Source organism: Haliotis asinina, chromosome 6, assembly GCF_037392515.1.
Source record: "Haliotis asinina isolate JCU_RB_2024 chromosome 6, JCU_Hal_asi_v2, whole genome shotgun sequence".
Lineage (NCBI taxonomy): Eukaryota > Metazoa > Mollusca > Gastropoda > Lepetellida > Haliotidae > Haliotis > Haliotis asinina.
This window is the reverse complement of record NC_090285.1, coordinates 71,226,457-71,251,084: the sequence shown is the minus strand read 5'-3', so window position 1 is coordinate 71,251,084 and position 24,628 is coordinate 71,226,457. Positions and strand designations below refer to the sequence as shown.

At 39.4% G+C, this 24,628-nt stretch overlaps 1 protein-coding gene across 4 annotated transcripts in view; it reads right to left on the bottom strand.

The window, feature by feature from the left end:
* The window catches only part of LOC137287579 (beta-1,4-galactosyltransferase galt-1-like), a 30,061-nt gene extending 12,987 nt beyond the window's left edge, over window positions 1-17,074 (bottom strand). Inside the window, exons 1-3 of one of the 4 annotated variants that reach the window (XM_067819947.1) lie at window positions 7,207-8,311; window positions 6,498-6,600; window positions 3,130-3,241 (exon numbers count right to left, since the gene is read on the bottom strand). The gene's annotated coding sequence lies outside the window, so the exon portion shown is untranslated. Of the gene's footprint in view, window positions 1-3,129; window positions 3,242-6,497; window positions 6,601-7,206; window positions 8,312-16,605 lie in introns of those variants that run through there. The other 3 variants (XM_067819948.1, XM_067819946.1, XM_067819949.1) reach the window with 3 other exon arrangements.
* Window positions 17,075-24,628: the final 7,554 nt, after the last annotated feature.

Below are 24,628 nucleotides of genomic sequence, written 5' to 3'. Positions count from 1 at the left end.
AAAATTCACTCTTGAAATTTAAGCTGGTGTTGTAAGCTAAAGGTTTGCAGTTTACCACTGTCTTTCATCTATACAACCAAAATGTCAAAGCATAAGATAATATAGTAAAAGAAACACAATCAGCTACGAATGAGCTATTGAAGGGGCTTCTACTATTACACTGTGAGTCATCGATGGGGCTACTATTCTACTGTGAGCCATTGATGGGGCTACTATTCTACTGTGAGCTGTTGAAGGGGCTACTGTTCTATGATCTGTTGATGAGCTGCTATTTCACAATGAGCCGTTGATAAGGTTACTACTCTACATTGAGGTATTGATGGGGATGATATTCTACAATGAGCAATTGATGAGGCTATTAATCTAATATGAACTATTTACCTGGCTACTACTCTATCTTAAGCTTTTGATGAGGCTACTTTTACATGCTGCGCCATTAATGGTTCTATTAGCATGTTAATGAAATCTCTGATTTTATCTCTATGAGAGTTCCTGGTAAGAATCAGTTATATGTTCCCCATAAATGTTAGCAGATGAACGGGAGGACAAGATAATCATAAATCCCCTTGAACATGGTGAGTCCAGCATTGGTCCCTGTTGCCCTGTACTTGTCACCACAACCAACTACATTAAGTGGTCATCAAATGTGTTTTGGATTAATGGGGCATCATACCTCATGTGGTAAATCACTGCTCGTGATATCTAGATTGTAAAGCTACAGGCAGGACCATTGCTCAAATTGTCCACAACACATTCTTGACATTGCAACCCATGGACCATTTTGTATGTTATCTACCATTTGATTTTTCCTGTTGTGTTTTTTTACTCCTTCAAACATCATGTCATCAATCATTATGCTAGCTGTCTCAGGCTCAAATATTTATGACCAGGTTTACCTGCCTGCAACATGTATCACCTGCACCTCACCCAGGAACGTATCACTTGCAGGGAACACGTATCACCAGTACAGACTCACCAGCAACACCCAGTACAGACTCACCAGCCACAGCCAATACAAACTCACAAGCAACACCCAGTACAGACTCACCAGCAACACCCAGTACAGATGACTCACAAGCAACACCCAGTACAGACTAACAAGTAGCACCCAGGACCCAGTAAAGACGACTCACAAGCAACACTCAGTACAGACTCACAAGCAACACCCAATACACTCACAAGTAGCACCCAGTATAGACTCACCACAACACCAAGTACATACTCACCAGCAACAACCAGTACAGACTCACAAGCAACACCCAGTACAGACTCACAAGCAACACCCAGTACAGACTCACAGGCAACATCCAGTACAGACTCACCAGCAACACCCAGTACAGACTCACCAGCAACACCCAGTACAGACTCACCAGCAACACCCAATACAGACTTAGTGGATGCTTCACATCACCACATTTTATCAGGAAGGTGTACACTCCATTGACACCTGGCTCAGTCTGCAGGAGCCCAGGAATTTGTTGTTGACATGTGTTTAAGTATAAAGTAGTTTCCTTATATACTTTTCCTGAATGTTTCAGGTTGTGTTTATGTTGCAGAATGGATCAATCAAACTGCCTGAGTTGACTAGACACCTCTGCTGGTAAAATATTTGTAGGATGTCTTTGGAACTGGTCAATCTTTTGTCATGTATACCATCAGTAGCTATTGGTAGATACTGAAAGATTATGTATATAGTGGTAGATATCGGAAGATTGTGTATATAGTGGTAGATATTAGAAGATTATGTATATAGCGGTAGATATAACAAGATTATGTATATAGTGATAGATACTGGATGATTATATATATATAGTGGTAGATATTAGAAGATTATGTATATAATGGTAGATATAAGAAGATTATGTATATAGTGATAGATACTGGATGATTATATATATAGTGGTAGATATTAGAAGATTATGTATATAATGGTAGATATAACAAGATTATGTATATAGTGATAGATACTGGATGATTATATATATATAGTGGTAGATATTAGAAGATTATGTATATAATGGTAGATATAAGAAGATTATGTATATAGTGATAGATACTGGATGATTATATATATATAGTGGTAGATATAAGAAGATTATGTATATAATGGTAGATATTAGAAGATTATGTATATAGTGGTAGATACTGGATGATTATGTCTGAGATCAAACAGAAAAAATGGACATTTGGGAGGCAGACATTTTGCATGGGCTTCAGTTATGAAACATGAAGGCCCAGGTGTGTCAAAATATATAACTAACAATGAACCTGTTTTCACAAGCCAAAAATGTATCTTGACAGATCTTCAGACCTGTTACTGAAATTTAATGGATACTAATAATAAAGGTATTGAGAAAACAACTTGTTCACATGCTGCTTGTTGTTAAAATCATAATGCTGATGATAAAAAAGTGAAGATTGGGTTTTACAGATGTACACCCCCCCCCCCCCCCCACCCAATCCTAACCACCTGAAACTACACTTCATCTCCCAATCCTAACCACCTGAAACTACACTCCATATCCCAATCCTAACCACCTGAAATTACACTCCATCTCCTAATCCTAACCACCTGAAACTACACTTCATCTCCCAATCATAACCTCCGGAGACTACATTCCATCTCCCAGTCCTAACCACCTGAAACTACACTTCATCTCCCAATCCTAACCACCTGAAACTACACTTCATCTCCCAATCCTAACCACCTGAAACTACACTTCATCTGCCAAACCTAACCACCTGAAACTACACTCCATCTCCCAATCCTAACCACCTGAAACTACACTCCATCTCCCAATCATAACCTCCGGAAACTATACTCCATCTCCCAGTCCTAACCACCTGAAACTACACACACACAACCTAAACCTTACCACTTCAAATATACCCACCCCACATAATCCTAACCACCTGAAACTAGTAACACTCCATCTCCCAATCCTAACCACTTGAAACTACACTCCATCTCCTAATCCTAACCACCTGAAACTACACCCCATCTCCCAGTCCTAACCACCTGAAACTACACCCCATCTTCCAAGCTGAAAAAAGTGCTGAAAATATAAACAAACAAAACATTCCTTTTATCACCCTCACTAGGATTTCTTCCCAAACTGAGACACTTACGTAACAATATTGTTGAGAAGAACAACACTCCTGGCATCAGTGAAGGCAAGTGAAAGGACGCATCTCCTGCAAATCGGGAAGTCACCCAACAGCCAGCAAGTCAAACAGAGAGCTGCCATATATTGGGAAGTAACTGTCAATGCATGTCTTTTATGTATGAATAAATTTCAATGGCATGATAGGCCTATTTAACGTTTCTTCCGTGCAGTGGGTCAATGATAGGGTGAATTCAGATTCACACAAATCATCACCATCATAGTATATAATTGTAGCCAGATGAAGTACAGAATTGGAGGCAATTTAGAAGAGAGCAAAGGTTTACAGTTGACAGAAATTCTGCAAATCTTAAAGAACAACTAAACTCAATTTTTTGGTACTCTTTTTATCACTGCATATGAAAGCCTTCTGGTTAGTCATAAACTGAACGCCATTCCTTTTTTTTAAAGAAAACCTTGTGGTTAATTAATACCAAGTGCTTAAAAGTTGCTAAAAAGCAGTCTGCTTCTCTCTTGCCCGCAAATGAAACCACAGACAGGTTACGTAACTCTGTCGCCAGAGCCCTGCAGTGATGCCATAGAACGAACGATTTTCAGTTAGTTGTACAGAAAATGTGTAGGAAGTTAGTCATTTTGCTGATTTCTCGACGTCACCAAAGACATGCCGAATTGTTGTGTTGCCGTCAATTGTTCCTTGGGGTCGGGTGATGGTGTCACTATGCACAGTTTGTGCTTAAATTGGTTGTTAGTGTGTGCAAAGGGAGCTTTGTGGAAGCCTGTGGTATATATTAAATCGGATGGTTCGCCCCCTAACACGCCTCCAGGATAAGATATGGAGTTCAAGTTTCATCAAGTTTATAAAATCAAGACTGCCTACTACACATTGCTGACCCAAAGGATTTTGCATGCATATAAAGCTGTCTTCCACAAAACGAGGTTGTGGTCGAAGTGACAATATTATCATAAGTAATAATATATTGACCCCCGCCTCGCTTCCAAGAGTGAAATTGTCATGGTATAAGCAATATCATGTAAAATCCTAATGTCCATCAATAAAATACATATTTTACTACCAGTGAAAAGTAATTTTGACTTTACAAGTCATTCATCCTAAGACAGGGCACCACTTTCTTTTTTTTCACATTTTTGAAAATTGTGAAGTCATGGGCTAAAGTCTGTAAGAATTATTAAGATTATGGTTTGTTCCCATCAAGTTAGAAATTCAAAACTACTTTTTACTTGTAGTTAAACATGCATTTGAATCATGGCCAAAAGGATTTTGCACGACACAACTTTTAACATAAGGACTTCTTCAAAGGAAGCAAGGTGGGAGTCGAAGTGACATTTATATTGCAAGCAATGTTATATTGACCTCCACCTCACTTCCAAGAGTGAAACTGTTATATTATTGTCCATCAATAAAATACATATTTTAATACCAGTAGAAAGTAATTTTATTTAAGTTTAAAGAAACTTAAATAGCATTCATCCTAAGATTGAAAATCGTGAAGTCAAATCCATTTGAATTAATGAGATTATAGTTTGTTTTCATTAAGTTAGAAGATCAAAAGTACTTTCTGCTAGTAGTTAAATATGTCTTTGAATCATTACCAAAAAGAGTTTGCATGACACAACCCGTAACATAACATAGGCGAGGTCGGGGTCGAAGTGAAAATACTGCGCGATGCATTTCTTCACTTGCTAAATTTACTTGGTTTGTAACGTTCACTCACCAGTATGTAGACACTTGTCAATATACGTCTTTATACTTGGTCTCATAATCCTAATTTGTTTATAGTCATACTTGTATGCATTTTGAAACTTAATGAAAAGAAGCGATCTGTGAATGTATAACAGGAATGTAGTATCTAGACATTTCATAGTTTGCCTACATGAATCATAATTCGCACACAAGCCCTAGTGTATGTGGTCTGTATCATTACACTTCACGACGAAAACAATGATTCCGTTGAAATCTACGACAACTTAACAAACACATAATGCAAATATTAAAATTAGAGTTATAGGAGCAGTGTCAGGCTAATACCTTGTTCGAGGAATGTATCCATCAATAACCACAAAAATTAGTAATATATATAATTCATCTGCAGACTTCCAAGATGCGTCTTTTAACAGTCTAACATAAGAAAATGTGATGTATTGTTTCAGGTTTTTCACATTGCTGTATAGTCTCATTGGTCAGCCAAGATAGCACACCTGGCAACTAATTGCATAATGTGCGTCATTCTTTTGAAAAAGTAATTTAGTTAGCCAATAATGAGCAATCAATCAATGTGTTGGTGGTTAATCCTTTGAAAGAAGGGTGTTGTTTTTACATAGACACAGACATGACAGAGTGTATTCAATATAGATTAGTAAATGTACATACATAAACACTACCTTTTGACAATTCCCCCATTTAAATCTGCATAAAAGTAATTAATCAATCAGCGTAATTAATCAATCAGATCCTTTGATCAATCCAGACACAAGAAATGCCAAATAGGGGCCTTTGTCTGGTAATCTAAGTGGCGTTACCACTAATTTTACCTTTTATAAATTCATTAAGTGAGCACCAAGTGAATGATGACAAATAACATGTAGGTTTATACCACCTAACACGGATTACAACCTTGCAACACCAAGTGATTTTGACAGAATCTATGAAAACAAGGGTTGTAACTTGAAAACTAGGCAAAGCAGGAGACAAAACTAAATGATAGTAGATTGTGAGAACATATAGCTTTCATTTTTCACAACAGCTTTCGCGATTTCGAGTTTGTACAAACCTGTAAATGAAATAGTTTAACCCCTGAAATGTAGATGAATTCTTTTTAGACCCTCATATCTGTCATATTTATACCTACTATTACATCACAGAGATGCGCCGCTCTGATTGGCTGAAATTTCCTTTGCGGTTGAGAATTGTGCAGTGTTGTCAAAAAGGTCGATTTAAGGTAATTAAAGATCGAAATGTGCAGTTTTAATGATGGGGTTTCATATATAACGATCAATGAGTGATTTATGCATTTTGACCCCCTAGAGTATATGTGATCTTTAAGTATCTGTGCTCATCAGAGTTACATTAAGTGAGATATTTCTCAGTGGAGATTAGCATGGGTACATATGTGTACAATGATGTGTTGTGGAACCCCAGAGTTAGGTAGTGGCCAAGTATGTGTATCCACTTGCACTAATGAATCTGATGAATTATGAAAGGGGAATGGTCTACTATGATTCAAGGAGCAGATTCTCTGCACTACCCCAGACAGGTGCTTCTTACTCTTCACACTACCCCAGACAGGTGTCCCTTACTCTTCACACTACCCCAGACAGGTGTCCCTTATTCTCTACTCTACCCCAGATAGGTACCCCTTTGCTCTCCAATCTGCCCCACATAGCTCCCTTAAAGCTGACTTCCTGGTGCTGTAGGTAGAATCCACAGAGTACAACAGCAAGCAGAGGACAATCACATCTGGAGAGACAACATCATGCTATTACCCCTAAGATACAGTTTCACTTATATTGATTCTGTCATTTGGCCATTGTTAATATTTAACAATGTCTTAATTCCAATGGAACATGACGAACGACTTCCGTTTTGCTATATATGGAAATCGAATTGGTTTGTTTCATTTGGAATACATACAGTGTATATAATCAGTTCAGTTCATGCTTTCATAGTTCTACTCTAGATGGAATGGTACTGACACAACTAAATATTAACAGCATTTATCTGCATTTACTGATAAATTTAAAATCCTTTTGTCATCCTCTTAGCCTCATATAGTGCTATATCAGTCAGATATTTGATACTGAAGAAGACTCCTAATACAACTGCTTAGTTATTGCCTCAACTGCAGACTCCCACATAAATGTTTTAAAAATTGTACAGTCGAAAAAATTGATGGTATATTTTGAATATTCTATAGAAAATTATGCAAATCGTTTGCCATACAATGTTTTATGAATTACATCAAATTAAATTCTTTTCCAGTTTAATGAGAATATGAACAAAATATACAATTATCTGCTCTTTATAAAAGGACAATGTTCAAGTGGACATTGTATCCTCCCCTACCTTCAGGAGGCTGTTCTGTTACTCCATGTACATCCAACACCGGCCCCCAGCTCTCCCAACAACCACCTCGTGGCTGCAGACGACAGGCTCATGTCACCTACTCACAGGTGTTCCAGCTGTCCAACTTGGAGAAGCCGTATTGGAGGAAGCAGACAGCGCTGTCCCTCCCTCCCTCCCTCAATGTACTTGAGTGGACTCTGTATCACAGTAAATCTGTAGCACGTTTACTGCCTTGATAAGGGCTATAAATCAGGCATGCCTCTGTTGAAGGCTTTTTGCTTGTTTAGTCCTCAAGTTTGTCTGTCACAGCTTGTTTGGGATTGTCTGCTTGAGGCAGAGAGACATTATGAATCTTGCAAGATTCATGAGATGGAATGCTGAAGCGCGGGGATTTTGTCTATATTTGAAATGGTTGTTTTTTTCTCATTAATTGATAAATTCACAGTAACTCACAGAAAATCAGAAAAATCATCACAGAATATTGGTTCAAGTTCTGAAAGTTATACAAAAAACATAATTTCAACAGGAAAAGTGACTTCATAACCAGGGATTGGTATAATTCACTGACTCCTCACTGGATGGAAAAAGTAAACACATTTACATAGATGAAGCTGACATTTCAACTGGCTATTTTTCCTTGTGTTTCAGTGATGAAATCTCCCTCTGTTAAAACACGTTACTATATTCTCTCTCAAGCTCCAGATCCTAGACTTGCCTCTGTAATGCTGGCATCAGGTCGTCAGCTTTATGAGATCACAAACATCTGGCTACTGGCTTATGACACTGTGATGGTAGAAGCAAGCTTGAAACTTCCCTTCATTAATAATGTTCACTACTATAATTCTGTAGCTGCTGGTGTACAAGTGGAAGCCATTCAATATTGGGACAGCACAATTATCCACATGAGTAGCACATGCTGCTAAAGACGTCCCTCCACTTACAGACCTCCTTCTGGCGTGTTCATTAACTTTATGTGGTGTGGTCCCCCGTCACCTGCGCTGTAGCAGACAACTGAGACTGGACCAATCAGAGCCGGAACCAACTTCCACACATTGTCGTGGAACTTCCCTTGTGGTGATCTCCTGATTTGATCACTTCAGACTATAGGGGCTAGTTGTGCTCACGGCTTGTTCTCACATAGGTGATTTGCATACTGCTGCAGCTCACCATGATATCCTGGTGTTTATCTGAATCTCAGCTCATTTTGAGTCAACTGCCTCACATGCAGTGAGTGATGTGGCAGGCAATCTATATTCAGACACTGCAAGTTATTTATTTACTGTTCATAATTTTGATAAATCTGAAAAAATTTGATCAGGACTAAAACTAATTGCAATAGTTACCAATGTATTGTTTTGAGTGAGAGATGTCTAACTATGCAGTCAGAGCACACTTGACACTGTGACCTGGGCGTTCCCGATACTGCATTAATCAACAGCTCCATCATTAAGCAAGGCAACCAACTGTAGGTTGGACTACACCAGTAGACACATGGCTTCAGTTTCCAGTAGATGCTAGTTCTGTTGAGTTTATAGCTTCTGGTATCATTCACATACATGAATATGTGATGCTGTTTAGGAGATGGTCATAAGTAGTTATTACCAAGGTCTTCAAAAACTTGTGTATAACATAGCTCATGAAGAAACATGGAAAAAAAATAAAGGAACCCTCAAGCTTTTAGGTGATCCATTATTTTTTTCCCTCAGTATATATTTGGTTTGAGGCTGCAAGTGTTAACATGTAACCAGCCCTGTATTAAATACAGGAAATTGAGATATGGTGTTAAATTAAAGTTATTAATGAATTACTTGTAGTGAGGTAAACATTAACATGTGCAAAAGCAAATTTAATAAAATCATAGCTTGGTGGTCACTATTGATTCATTTAGTATTTAGTGTCACTGCCATCTGAATCAGAAAACCAGATAGGAATGATATTATTCATTGGCTGAAAGCATTCTCTAGACAAGAAACATTTAGTGTTAGATAAATGGGTAGGCTGACATGTTGAAATTACAGTTTGATTGATTATGACTTATACAGACACCATCTAGCTGCCACAATTGTAAATTATTTTAGAAATATTTTAATATATTAATTCTGGACATAACATGCAGGGGAGTAGGGATGTGGGCACTTACATTGTACATACAATGTCGTTTTTACATGCTCCACAAACATGAGTAGTAGCTGGTTTATAGAATGAAACGTTTGTAACAGGCTGGGGTGAGTCCCTCCTGGGTGTCTGTAGTAATCAGGTGTTGATGACAGTGGTCATGTGTCGGTGTGACACTGTCACAGTCATGTGTACCGAGTTGCCATTGTGTCAATGTGACACTGTACCAGTCAACACAATGCCAGACTGTACATGTTATATTGCACTATAAATGTCGCTTCTTTGAACTTTGAACCCATTGCTTCTTTGAAGCTACAATGCATTTGTGAGTGACCTATGTACAAACCATAGATATGGTAGGGGATGTATGGTTGTGTCAGCATCATGGCAGACATGTCATCTGTGGACAAGGAATGAGCCAGTGGAATAGTACTGATTGACTGACTGAGTTTGGTTTCATGCCACTTTTCCAATATTCCACAACATCAGGGCAGGGAACTTCAGGAATGGGCTTCACATATTGTACACATATGGGGATTTGAACCCGAGTCTTCAGCATGACAAACCAAAACTTTAACCGCTAGGCTACCCCACTGCTCACAGTGGAATAGTATGTTGTGGCTGTCATTTGCCTATATTCAACAAGGTTGGCAGTCAAGATTCATAATGAAACCCCATGCACGTGTATGAGGCTCCCATTTTGTTCACGTGCTTCCATGCATTGTGTTAGTGTGTGGTGATAACATGAAATGATGCTGCATATACAAGATGGATGTCAAGGTAACGCTCCTCATGATGTGACTACTACATGAATAGATATCATGTGCTATGAAGTCTATACTCACTGAACACTGACATCATGTATTCACAAAGTTCTCCACTACATTCATATGTTATCAATAAGCATGTTGTAAACAGGTGTAGACTGTTATCAGATGTAGATTGAAATAGTTATTGGTAGGCTGAGCTATTTAGTTTAGGCTATCTCAGTGCTATGTAGTCAGTTGTTGATTATCATAGTGTGATGTAGTCAGTTGTAGGCTATCTCAGTGCTGTGTAGTCAGTTGTTGATTATCATAGTGTGATGTAGTCAGTTGTAGGCTATCTCAGTGCTATGTAGTCAGTTGTTGATTATCATAGTGTGATGTAGTCAGTTGTAGGCTATCTCAGTGCTATGTAGTCAGTTGTTGATTATCATAGTGTGATGTAGTCAGTTGTAGGCTATCTCAGTGCTATGTAGTCAGTTGTTGATTATCATAGTGAAATGAAGTCAGTTGTATGTTATCATATATAGTGTGATGTAGTCAGTTGTTGATTATCATAGTGTGATGTAGTCAGTTCTTGATTATCATAGTGTGATGTAGTCAGTTCTTGACTATCATAGTGTGATGCAGTCAATTTTTGACTCTCATAGTGTGAAGTCGTCAATTGTTGATTATCATAGTGTGATGTAGTCAGTTGTTGACTATCATAGTGTGATGTAGTCAGATGTTGACTCTCATAGTGTGAAGTCGTCAATTGTTGATTATCATAGTGTGATGTAGTCAGTTGTTGACTCTCATAGTGTGATGTAGTCAGTTGTTGACTCTCATAGTGTTAAGTCGTCAATTGTTGACTATCATAGTGTGAAGTAGTCAGTTGTTGACTCTCATAGTGTGATGTAGTCAGTTGTTGATTTTCATAGTGTGAAGTCCTCAATTGTTGATTATCACAGTGTGATGTAGTCAGTTGTAGGCTATCATAGTGAGGGATTGCATGTGACATTGTGGTACAGTGTCAGGCAGTGGAGGACTCTAACTGCTGACAGCTCTCTGAAACTTCATTCACTCATTTATTGATTACGGCAGCTTTTATTTTATTCATGAGGCTAAAGATCGTTACCTATCAAATATTAATGTAATAGTTAACAAGATATCATGGAGGAAATTTGTTGAACTGTGTGGATATATTCCTTGGTTTGAATCATCAGTTAGGTGCTTAAATCAACTATCAGTTGTCCAACTTCCACGTTTGTGGCTGAGTGGGTTAGGCGGCTGACATTGTCAGCTGGCGATTACGTGCCAGCTATAAAGTGATGTACTTTTCTGTCTGTTTTAACCTTCCTATTAACACAGACACCCACATGGCAGTATTGTCCACAATACACCTACATATCAGTATTGCCTACAGGACACCCACATGGCAGTATTGTCAATAAGACACATGGCAGTACTGTCTACAGTTCACCTACGTAGTAGTATTGCCTACAGGACACTCACATGGCAGTACTGTCTACAAGACACCCATGTGGCATTATTGTCATGGAACACCCACATGGCAGTATTGTCTACAGGACACCCACATAGCAGTATTGTCTACAGGACACCCACATGGCAGTATTGTCTACAGGACACCCACATAGCAGTATTGTCTACAGGACACCCACATAGCAGTATTGTCTACAGGACACCCACATAGCAGTATTGTCTACAGGACACCCATGTGGCTGTATTGTCCACAGGACACCCATGTGGCTGTATTGTCTACAGGACACCCACATAGCAGTATTGTCTACAGGACACCCACATAGCAGTATTGTCTACAAGACACCCATGTGGCATTATTGTCATGGAACACCCACATGGCCATATTATCTACAGGACACCCACATAGCAGTATTGTCTACAGGACACCCATGTGGCTGTATTGTCCACAGGACACCCACACGGCAGTATTGTCTACAGGACACCCACATAGCAGTATTATCTACAGGACACCCACATAGCAGTATTGTCTACAGGACACCCACATAGCAGTATTGTCTACAGGACACCCACATGGCAGTACTGTCTACAGGACTCCCACATGGCAGTATTGTCTACAGGACACCTACATATCAGTATTGTCTACATAACACCCATATGGCAGTGTTGTCTACAAGGCACCCATGTGGCCGTATTGTCTACAGGACACCCACATGGCATTATTGTCCACAGAACACCCACATGGCCATATTATCTACAGGACACCCACATAGCAGTATTGTCTACAGGACACCCACATGGCAGTACTGTCTACAGGACTCCCACATGGTAATATTGTCTACAGGACACCCACATGGCAGTACTATCTACAGTACACCCACATGGCAGTATTGTTTACTGTACACCCACATGGCAGTATTGTCTGCAGGACACCCACATGGCAGTACTGTCTACAGGACACCCACATGGCAGTATTGTCTACAGGACACCCACATGGCAGTACTGTCTACAGGACACCCACATAGCAGTATTGTCTACAGGACACCCATGTGGCTGTATTGTCCACAGGACACCCACACGGCAGTATTGTCTACAGGACACCCACATAGCAGTATTGTCTACAGGACACCCATGTGGCTGTATTGTCCACAGGACACCCACATGGCAGTATTGTCTACAGGACACCTACATATCAGTATTGTCTACATAACACCCATATGGCAGTGTTGTCTACAAGGCACCCATGTGGCCGTATTGTCTACAGGACACCCACATGGCATTATTGTCCACAGAACACCCACATGGCCATATTATCTACAGGACACCCACATAGCAGTATTGTCTACAGGACACCCACATGGCAGTACTGTCTACAGGACTCCCACATGGTAATATTGTCTACAGGACACCCACATGGCAGTACTATCTACAGTACACCCACATGGCAGTATTGTTTACTGTACACCCACATGGCAGTATTGTCTGCAGGACACCCACATGGCAGTACTGTCTACAGGACACCCACATGGCAGTATTGTCTACAGGACACCCACATGGCAGTACTGTCTACAGGACACTCACATGGAAGTACTGTCTACAGGACATGCACATGGCAGTACTGACTACAGTACACCCATATGGCAGTATTGTCTACTGTACACCCACATGGCAGTACTGTCTACAGGACACCCACATGGCAGTACTGTCTACAGGACACTCACATGGAAGTACTGTCTACAGGACATGCACATGGCAGTACTGACTACAGTACACCCATATGGCAGTATTGTCTACTGTACACCCACATGGCTGTACGGTCTACAGGACACTCACATGGCAGTATTGTCTACAGGACACCCACATGGCAGTATTGTCTACAGGACACCCACATGGCAGTATTGTCTACAGGACACCCACATGGCAGTACTGTCTACATGGCAGCACTAAAAATCCAGTCAACCTTGGTGATTCCTTGTCTTTTTACTGTAGTCTAGATTCTCCTCTGTATATCTATGGAGATTGAGTACTGGGACGGTTTTGGGTGTTTCAACATTCCCCAAACATCCCGTTCAGGTCAGTGCTTGCAGGAGTTACTGCTACAATCATTTAACATATATTCTTCCTTGTGTTGATATTCCATCAATACTGTGGCACAATATGTCATGGAGACCTGCTCTTCAAGTTATGTGTTGTGTCTTAAAAACAGATCAGAAAAACACATAATTGTTTGTAACAGCTGCAAGAAAGGAGATATTAACAGGACATACCCCCAACATTATCAAACATGACTTTTGTCTTATGTCTCCCAGTCACAGGTTGTGCTGAGGTCGGATGGTCGGAGTTGTGGTGAAAGGTCAGTCAGGGTTGTAAGTGGTGACACTGATCTATTGATTGCTATCAATATTTGCCTGCAGTCCCACTCTGTACCTGAGAACCTTACAGTGATGGATGGTCACATCAACTTGTTGCCTTCAGTCAGAGTATAGGAAGGTTATGCACACAACATGTCTCCCCAAGTGTATCTGCTGCTGACAACACCAAGCCAAGATATGTCCTAATGTAAAGTAAGCGACAATAAATCACCCCAATCAACTCACTCACTCACTCAGCATATCCACCCTGGAACAATAACTGAGTAACTGGAACCTGTAACAATCTTGTATCAGGGCTGTACTAGTTGCACATTATGGGCATCAACCACCTAACTGACAAACACACCTCCCAGTTGGCCACCTGGTGAGCTAGTAGTTGCTGGCAATGATTAACTTTTCTGCTCTTCACTTCACTATTGTTTAACACATCACTCTGCAGTATTTATTTCATTTATATAATGGACATCTCAGACACCATCTCGCACAACATCATGCAAAGTAACTAGGAACAAACCATGAGACATTTTTTTGTGGTACCTGCCACCAAATTTCTCTGAAAGAAGTCGACTAAACTCAGTTTATACACTGTACACCTTTACGCTATGCTAGAAAATATAGGTGGACCTAATGTTTGTGTATACTTTCACCTTCATCACCTGACATTTCGGGTGTCACCTGTAATGATATTGCTAGAATGTTGCTAAAAGTGGTGTAAAACCCAACTCACTCACTCACTATATCAGCTGATAAAGAAGTAAATATATACTGTGAAACATTGTGTGCCTTATGACAAAGAAGCTGACATTCATCAAATTCTCTTCCTTATGTGCAGCATTTGTAGATGCCATTCAAAGAACAGATGACCTGTCGTTTTGCTTTAATTAAAGTGCTGCTGTAACTGCACTTAACAACTTGCGTAGTAAGTGCCCACATATAATTGTCATCTACAGAATCAGCAGTGAGCTGCTCACAACAGGGGACGAATAATGAATACAGTATTCATTATAAACCACACTGCATAGTTGATTTTCAGAACCTGTTGAAACTAAGTTGAAATAACAAGAGTAAAACAGATAATGCTTAATATTGTCCGTTTAATTTATCTAAGAGTAGAGTGTTGCATTACATACAGCAGATTTCAAACCCTTAAAGGCTTTTAGTCAGTATACTTATATACAGTGTATGTCAGGATGTGTATTGTGACACATACAATACTGTGTACTTAACAGCATATAGACCTGTGTATGTCAGGATGTGTATTGTGACACATACAATACTGTGTACTTCACAGCATATAGACCTGTGTATGTCAGGATGTGTATTCTGACACATGCAATACAGTGTACTTAACAGCATATAGGCCTGTGTATTTCAGGATGTGTATTGTGACACATACATTACTGTGTACTTAACAGCATATAAACTTGTGCATGTCAGAATGTGTATTGTGACACATACATTACTGTGTACTTGACAGCATATAAACTTGTGCATGTCAGAATGTGTATTGTGACACATACATTACTGTGTACTTGACAGCATATAAACCTGTGCATGTCAAGATGTGTATTGTGACACATACATTACTGTGTACTTGACAGCATATAAACCTGTGCATGTCAGAATGTGTATTGTGACACATACATTACTGTGTACTTGACAGCATATAAACCTGTGCATGTCAAGATGTGTATTGTGACACATACATTACTGTGTACTTGACAGCATATAAACCTGTGCATGTGAAGATGTGTATTGTGACACATACATTACTGTGTACTTAACAGCATATAAACCTGTGCATGTCAGAATGTGTATTGTGACACATACATTACTGTGTACTTGACAGCATATAAGCCTGTGCATGTCAAGATGTGTATTGTGACACATACATTACTGTGTACTTGACAGCATATAAACCTGTGCATGTCAAGATATGTATTGTGACACATACATTGCTGTGTACTTAACAGCATATAAACTTGTGCATGTCAGAATGTGTATTGTGACACATACATTACTGTGTACTTGACAGCATATAAACCCGTGCATGTCAAGATGTGTATTGTGACACATACATTACTGTGTACTTTACAGCATATAAACCTGTGCATGTCAAGATGTATATTGTGACACATACATTACTGTGTACTTGACAGCATATAAACCCGTGCATGTCAAGATGTGTATTGTGACATATACATTACTGTGTACTTAACAGCGTATAAACCTGTGCATGTCAAGATGTGTATTGTGACACATACATTACTGTGTACTTAACAGCATATAGACCTGTGTATGTGTATTGTGAAACAAGTTATAATATGAAAGATACATAGTCTATGTACCTAACAGCATATAGGCATCGAGGAAAAAAGGATTTCCTATGAAGACCACCCTGTGGGATGTCCTTTCTTCAATCTGATCATGTTTAACATGAATGACAGATAAAGTGTTGTTTGTGGTGATGGTTTTCTATACTCATTCACTGTTACATTTTTCCTGGTATGAAGTGAGCAACGTGTGACCAGGAAGTTATCAAGCACAGCTTTCCACTAATATTATACTTCAGTAAACATTCCTGCACACAAGCACACATGGGTAGGGAGTATCATGTATCGTGTCATGGTGTATGAAGCTGGTTAAAGGTGACAGCAGGCAATACTTACCTGAAGTATAGTGACTGCTGATTCTGTCAGCTAGTAGTCCAGCATTGTACAAGAGTTTTCCCTGGCAATAGTCGTCTTGCTCCAGCCTGGGGATCAGCTGACGACTGCAGCCACTACAGCGGTGTGTTGGGAGAACACTGGACAGTTATTGCTGGGTTTGGCACTACAGAGATACCTCTAATGTCCACTAGTGGTACTGTCACACATCACACAGGACTGCCTTAGTTCATGTCATAATGATCAGATAGTTATGGCATAACAGTGGCCCTGTGTCTCTGCACAATGGATGGTGGCTGATCCACATTATAACACCTTCATGCCAGCATACCCTACTGTGTCAGCAGCCATCGGTGACAGTGACTGTGGAAAGAGAGTACAGACAAACATCATCACTGCAGACCCAGCTGAATTTCTGCTATCCTAATTGTGTTGAGGAAGCTGGCTTTTGTTCCCTTGCTTGTGAGTGTTGTGAGACTGTTGCCGAGGCCGGTCCATTGTCTTCAGCACAAGACGCGACACTGCCTGATGTATGAATGGAACTGGACATCCACACGATCTCTCCATTCTCAGAACAGGATTACTCACAAATTCTCATTGATCTGTATGTCCACTGTCACACGACATGCAATGGACACATTAGATTGAGCCACAAGTACATCCACACCACATTTGTTAATTCAGTGAGCTATTTCAAAGGCACTGCACACAATATGGTTCGCTATGTTCACTGAAGCAGAACCAGTGAGGAATCCCCCATGACATTGTTTTCTATACACTTAGGCATAAACACACATGGTATCCACACAATAACACACATCACGGATCAGGCAACATGTGAAGCATCATGGCTTATCCTCATAATGTATGCCCGTCTGCCATCGTGACTCGGCACCAGTTCAATACATTCTGCCATTCTTAGACTGCTGGTTATCAGGCATGGCGGGTATTGGAGGATGGAGCATATTCTGTAGCAGGAGGGTCTCCACTTGCAGCAGAAGTCTGAGTCAGGGAAGGGAGACTTGTCTACTGTCTGCTATTGATTAGCTCTCCTGATTACTCCTTCCATGTTTCTTTAGTTGTGTGGTGATCAGGACACATCTGCTGTTCAAATCGCATCAATGGCTGCAATCACCACTCTGTTCCCTTCAATCAGTTCAAGGTCCTGATTCAACAGCACTGAGCACCAGTCAACGTTCGCTCAAACCCTTTCTCTATTTCTTCATATCCTTCTTTCTTGACTCCAGCAATGCGTCTCTGGTGGCTGACATGAGTAAATTCTATAACTGCGTGATCTATAATTGGTCAGTGAATTGTTCCATGGAACTGTCACTCCTGCTTCCAGTTGTCAGAGCGAGTACACAGTGTTTGTATGATTGATCATTGTAATACAGTGTTTACATCCTCAATCAGAGAGACATTGGAAACACAGCATTTACATCCTTGATCATAGTATGTTGTAATACAGTGTTTACATCCTCAATCAGAGAGACATTGGAAACACAGCATTTACATCCTTGATCATAGTATGTTGCTAATACAGTGTTTACATCCTCAATCAGAGAGACATTGGAAACACAGCATTTACATCCTTGATCATAGTATGTTGTAATACAGTGTTTACATCCTCAATCAGAGAGACATTGGAAACACAGCATTTACATCCTTGATCATAGGATGTTGGAATATAGTGTTTATATCCTTGATCACAGAGATGTTGGAAACAGACTGTTTACATCCTTGATCATAGAGATGGTGTACATGGGATTTTAGAGGATATGCCTGAATGAGCATGCAAGGCAAGCTGTTCCCTGTGTAATGAAGTCCAGGGTAACTAGGCTACCCACAACGTTGACACTGTCACTTCATTCTTTTAAACTTATACAACTTTGAAAAAAAAGTAGAGAATATTCCATTTTGGGAGCAAACCACTAGCCAATGCCAACGCATATGAGAAAAATATATATATATATTTATACAGATGAAACATTTCCAAAGGAATGGAATAAATTGTCACATTTCCCTGTAATATCTCTTCATCATGTGTTTCCTCTATGGCTTCATATTGTAAATCCAATATCCCCTACATTTTGAATGGTATATTATCGTCCTCATTAATCTCATCAACAGTATTATGAAATATGGCCATAAGGCAACACTAGTACTATCACCATGTTTCAAATCTACAGTATTACAAAATATGACAATATACACACTATCACACGCATACATCATTATTGAGTCGGACATTTATATGAGGCATATATCAGACAATTGAACAGATGTTTCCTATGGACTATATAACTGATATTTACATCATTAATTTTGCTAAAATATACAGTTTTGTTGTATTAACCTCCTCTGGGTATATGGTTAGTACGGGTCTGTGATCAAATTTGACTGTTACTTTCAAGTCAGCAATGATGGCATCTGATTTCAACTTTGTAGGATCTGAGACATGGTTTTTAATGATGTTTCTATACTTGCGGATGAGATTGTTGGCAGTGTTGACTGCTGCAGGACATTAAGCCTTTCCACACTTCTAGTGCACAGTCTCTCATCTGAATTTCACTCACAACTTCCATCATGTAGTAAACTCCTCGAGAATTCGGGAGGAATGTGAGCTGAACTAGTATGTTTTCCATTATGCAGTGATTTAAACACTTAATTTAATCACTCATGTTAGTGTCAGTTCAGGTGAACTGTGTTGGTGTTGGTAAGGTGAACCATATTCACCAGCTCAGGGATGTTGATAAAAACTAAAGTGCATCATCAGTTGCTTTAAGAGATTAGTACTGTCTAGAGACCTGGGGCCTTTATACAATACCTACTGGCAAACTGGGGAGTTCCCGTTGGAAACACAGTGTAAACTACAACCTTGATCACTGAGATGGAAACACTGTCATTGTGTACATCCTTGATCAAAGAGATGTTGAAAACACTGTATTTACATCCTTGGTCATAGTGATGTTGTTATACAAATCAACTGACTTTACAGTGATTGAACTGAAGAAAGATAAGGTGATATGTGTTGGGGGCACCTGCTTGCAGGTCTGACATCAGGGCCTGCTTCACCTTGCAGACATGTCACTACATTTGTTGTGTCTCTGCAAACTTTAATAAAAATGACACAGATATTTGTAGAATAATTAAATCCTCTGCTGTCAGTGACACAGAATCAATCCATCTGCCAGTGACTGTGAGACACTTGATTGAAATATTGAAATGCACATCTGTGATATGTCCACCATCCTGAGATCAGAGCTACACTGTGAGAGCAGATGAGAGGTTCACTTGAAACAGGGATCAGAGGAAGAGATGGTGCAGTGTATGAAACTTTTAACAAAGCCAGGAAGCCTGCAGGGCTGATAACTAAAAAATGTTGCTGGCCCAGTGAACATGTAACCAGCCCAGTATTAAAAATAGGAAATTGAGATACAGTGTTAAAATAAAGTAATTAATGAATTACTTGTAGTTAGGTAAACTTAAACATGTGCTAAAGCAAGTTTAATAAAATCATAGCTTGGTGGTCACTGTTGATTCATTTAGTGTCACTGCCATTTGAATCAGAAAAGCAGAAAAGAATGACATAATTCATTGGCTGAAAGCATTCTCTGGACCAGTCACATTTGGTGTTAGATAAATGGGTAGGTTGATCTGTGGAAGTTACAGTTTGATTGATTATGAATTATACAGACATCATTGAACTACCAAAACTAAACTATGTCCCGTAGTTAATGATGTGGTCAAATATGTACACTTGGAAAATGTATTGGCACACTCTGCTGGCTATAAAATACTGTTGTAAGCCCACAATGAAACTAGCCAGCAGCAGGCTGCCAGTACTGTTAATGATTACGATGGAGAAATAATGGTGTTTATATCAGTTTTTTGTTGTTATTTTTATGAATATCCTTAGAAATGAGTGATATCAACTCAGCTGTGTGTTGAGGGTTTAGTCATCTGTTTGGTGTTTGGGATGTTTAATGACCCAGTATCGCTCACAGTTTTCAGTGGAGTGAGTTCCAAGATGGAACTTGTTATGGGGCATGTCGGCAGTAAAATAGAAAAAAATTATTCTACTTAAGTGAGCTGTTGGGAGCTTTGCATAGAGACTAAATCATGAACTGAGTCCTTGGTTGAAGTCTAGCAGGGCATGCCTCAGGGTGTCAGACATGTTGTGGCCTGAAATAACATGTTCATACAGTGCATGGAACATGCTCACAGTGTCAGGAACAGATTCTTGTATTGTAAAGAACATATCCAGCCAGTGGAACACATATTGATATAGTGTGTAGAACATATTCCTGACAATGCTGTTTCTCATCTTCTAGTACATTACAGAGAGGACATCACCAGCTTCAGCTTTACTAAAACCTCTTCTAACATTTCTGCTCTTAAACGATTAAAACATGTTCTAAATAGAAGTAATGACCTGGTGTATTTTGGGTTCTCCAAAGCATTTACAATTCTTGACTATACGCAGTATTCATGGATGAATCGAAACATAAAGATCTTTTTCTATGATTACACAATACCATTTAGAAAGTGGTCAAATGCAACATATATCATATTTGGGATTACACTTTCTTAGTAAAGTACACATTCTAGTACTTTATTTGGTTGAGTCCCATCCAGGATTCGAACCCACACCCTCAGAGTCAGGCACCTAATCAGCAACACACAAAGTCAGCCACCTACCCCACTCAGCCACCACTAGTGATTAGGTGCCTACATTTGACCACTTTCTAAATGGTATTGTGTAATTACAGCTTTCAGCCATAGGAGCCATACTAGTTTACACTTAGCAGAGGGGTACACAACATATGCAGTCTAGACTGTCAGTTGTCTGACTTCAGTTTTTGTGGAAGTCATGGTGGCTGAGCAGGTTAGGCAGATGACATTGTGCGCTGGCGATTAGATACTTGCTTCTGAGGGTTTGGGTTCAAATCCCGGATGGAAGTCAACCAAAAAAAGTACTGGAATGGAAGCCCAAACCTGGCATATGCTACATTGTTTTTCTAGTACTTAGAATGCCATTTCTTATTCACACAGTCAACGACTCTTTGAGTAAACATTTACATTGCCCACACCTTGACACACCCACACATTGCCTACCCCCACAGACTCACCCAGAGGTGGGCTACAAGGGAGCACATCAAACCACCCCCTACCCCCTGCCCCCCTTTGTCCTGAAATTTGGTTAAAGACCATTGAAACTAAGGTGAAAATGTGTGCACCCTCTCTTTTCTCAGTAGTGCACAGCCCCCTCTTTCTCCAAAAGCTGTATCCACCCCTGAGCACATATGTAAATAACAATTTCTTTATGTCGGTTGCCCATTTAAGACATTTACGATTACAAATTTTATGTGACATTGTCCATAACATTGTTTTGGATATCTGTATGAAGGCTTTGTAACAAGCCTTATCTAATAATTTATACAGTTATAAAATGTTTTACATAAGGTGGATATCTGCCTTATGGATTGAAACATAAATAAAATGATGTTTCCTGAACCCACCTTGGTATTGACCAGTATTGACCTTCATGCACGACAAAGGTATTCATTGTCTTGTTTATAATGCTTGTGAATGATACAGAAAGTTGAACAATGATGTGCTCCTATAGTTACTAGATTCATCATTCATTCATTCATTCCTGTCTGTCTGTCTGTCTGTCTGTCTGTCTGTCTGTCTGTCTGTCTGTCTGTCTGTCTGTCTGTCTGTCTGTCTGTCTGTCGGCATTATCATGGAAGTAATCTGTACAGCTGGCACATCATCTTCACACAATTTCTGTGAAAACAATAAGGCAGGGTGCAGTTATATCCTTCAGTTTCTTTCCAAATTCTGTTGTCTCCTGGTGACTTATTCAGTGCAGCAATGTCTATGGCAGATGTAATTTCTGCAATTGTTATGTCATAAGACAGTTCACCATTTACACAATCAGTACAACGTGCATAACTGTTCAGTAATACAGTTTCCAGTGTGAACACCCCACTCCTGGCCACAGTCAGCTTGTGATACAGGATTTAATAAATCTTTAAAATATGCAATTGCCATGTTTCTCGTAAATCATTATCCTGGTCAGGTCACCAAGATGAATATTTCTATAGAAGTTTCCAAGACACTTTACAGAATTGTTCTTGATGAATGTGAGACTAATGGTTTTCTTTTAACAGTTTTGTTTCCTACTTGTCACAGACATTTTCAACCTGCGTCTTTGATTCCTTGCTGATGAGTATTTCCTGAAATAGTTTAAAATGTGTATTTGTGTATTTTTGTGCATATTTACATTCATTATCAAATCATGGATGTATCATTGTAATGAAATACGTTCAACAAAATAGCAAGTGACTGTCGCTGAAAAATATATTCATGCGATGGAAGGTACAGATTATGCATTGTTAGAAACATATCCATAAAGTGTAAGGGAGATATTAATGCAGTGTAAGGAAAACAGGAACATATTCATGCAGAGTAAGTAACACATTCATGCACTGTATTGTACAGAATTCATTCATACACTGAAACAGCGTTGGAAATATCCACCGGCCCAGAGGCCCAGCACCGGTAATTATTGTGTTGGGCCGGCAGTTTCAAGTACGTGGCGGCACTAGTGGTCTTCTGTAAATTAACTGTCAGTTATTTTCAGGTAGAGTGTTTTCTCATTTTTCCTTTATTAGCGTTCAGGAATCATCCACGGTCCATCATGTTACAATAACTTACAGTTTTACTGCACTTTGACAGAGGATTGTCAACACCAGTCTAAGAAATAAAAACTGCACTGGGTGCTACAGGCTTAACTTGATTTTGTAGAAACAGCTTGAAACTGTGTAGAATGTAGTCTATTTTGATTTTATTGGTTTGAAATGGGCCTGTAGATTTCGCTCAGGGCCTGTAGATTTTAAAGCCTGCAGGTAGCAGCAAGCCGTGATGGCTGGCTGGTAAATTAAAGTATTGCAAACACTGATATGAAGCACTGATGTGAAATATACTTCAAACAAAAAGTATGTGAACACTCTCAAATTTGATAGTCATGTATAAATTGAATCTGTTCCGAAGGGCTTGGAGCACAACTTATCAGTCATCTACCCTTCATGTTTTTCTGGACCATCAGAGTGAGGTCTGCCATGTACTCTGTCAGTGGCCAGAACCTGTCCCTCTGTCTGTCCCTCTTCAACTTCTTGTAACCATTCAGTGGCTCTGCTTCTGTCCTGGACACCTAATGGTTTGCACTATAGCGTGTAGAAGAAATTGTGAGAGTTTAATACTGTCTGTCTGTAGCTTTTTCAAAGGGCACATTGCCACAAGTTGCACTGGAAGTCTGTGTTCCACATGCATGAGTCTGTTGTGTTTTGGTGTTTGAATCTAACAATGTTTAACATTTGAATCAGTTACTTCACTTCAAGCCCAAAGATTTGTTTAGTTTAATGTACACATTCAGCATACAGTTGGTGTAAGTTGTTTAACAGTTATATTGTTGATGTGAGTTGTTACCATAGTTATATTGTTGGTGTAGGTTGTTAACAGTTATATTGTTGATGTGAGTTGTTACCATAGTTATATTGTTGGTGTAGGTTGTTACCATAGTTACATTGCTGACATGAGTGGCTAACAGTTATATTGTTGGTGTAAGTTGTTAACAGTTATATTGTTGATGTGAGTTGCTACCATAGTTGTATTGTTGATGTTGGTTGTTACCATAGTTATATTGTTGATGTAGGTCGTTACCATAGATACATTGTTGGTGTAGGTTGTTGACAGTTATGCAGTTAATGTAGGTTGTCACCATAGTTACATTGTTCATGTAGGTTGTTACCTGATAGTTATATTGTTGATGTGGGTTGTTGTCATTTTTGCATTGTTGATGTGAGTTGTTACCATAGTTACATTGTTGGTGTAGGTTGTTACCATAGTTGTATTGTTGATGTAGGTTGTTACCATAGTTGTATTGTTGATGTGAGTTGTTACCATAATTGTATTGTGGATATGATTTGTTAACATAGTTACAGTGTTCCCAGAAATT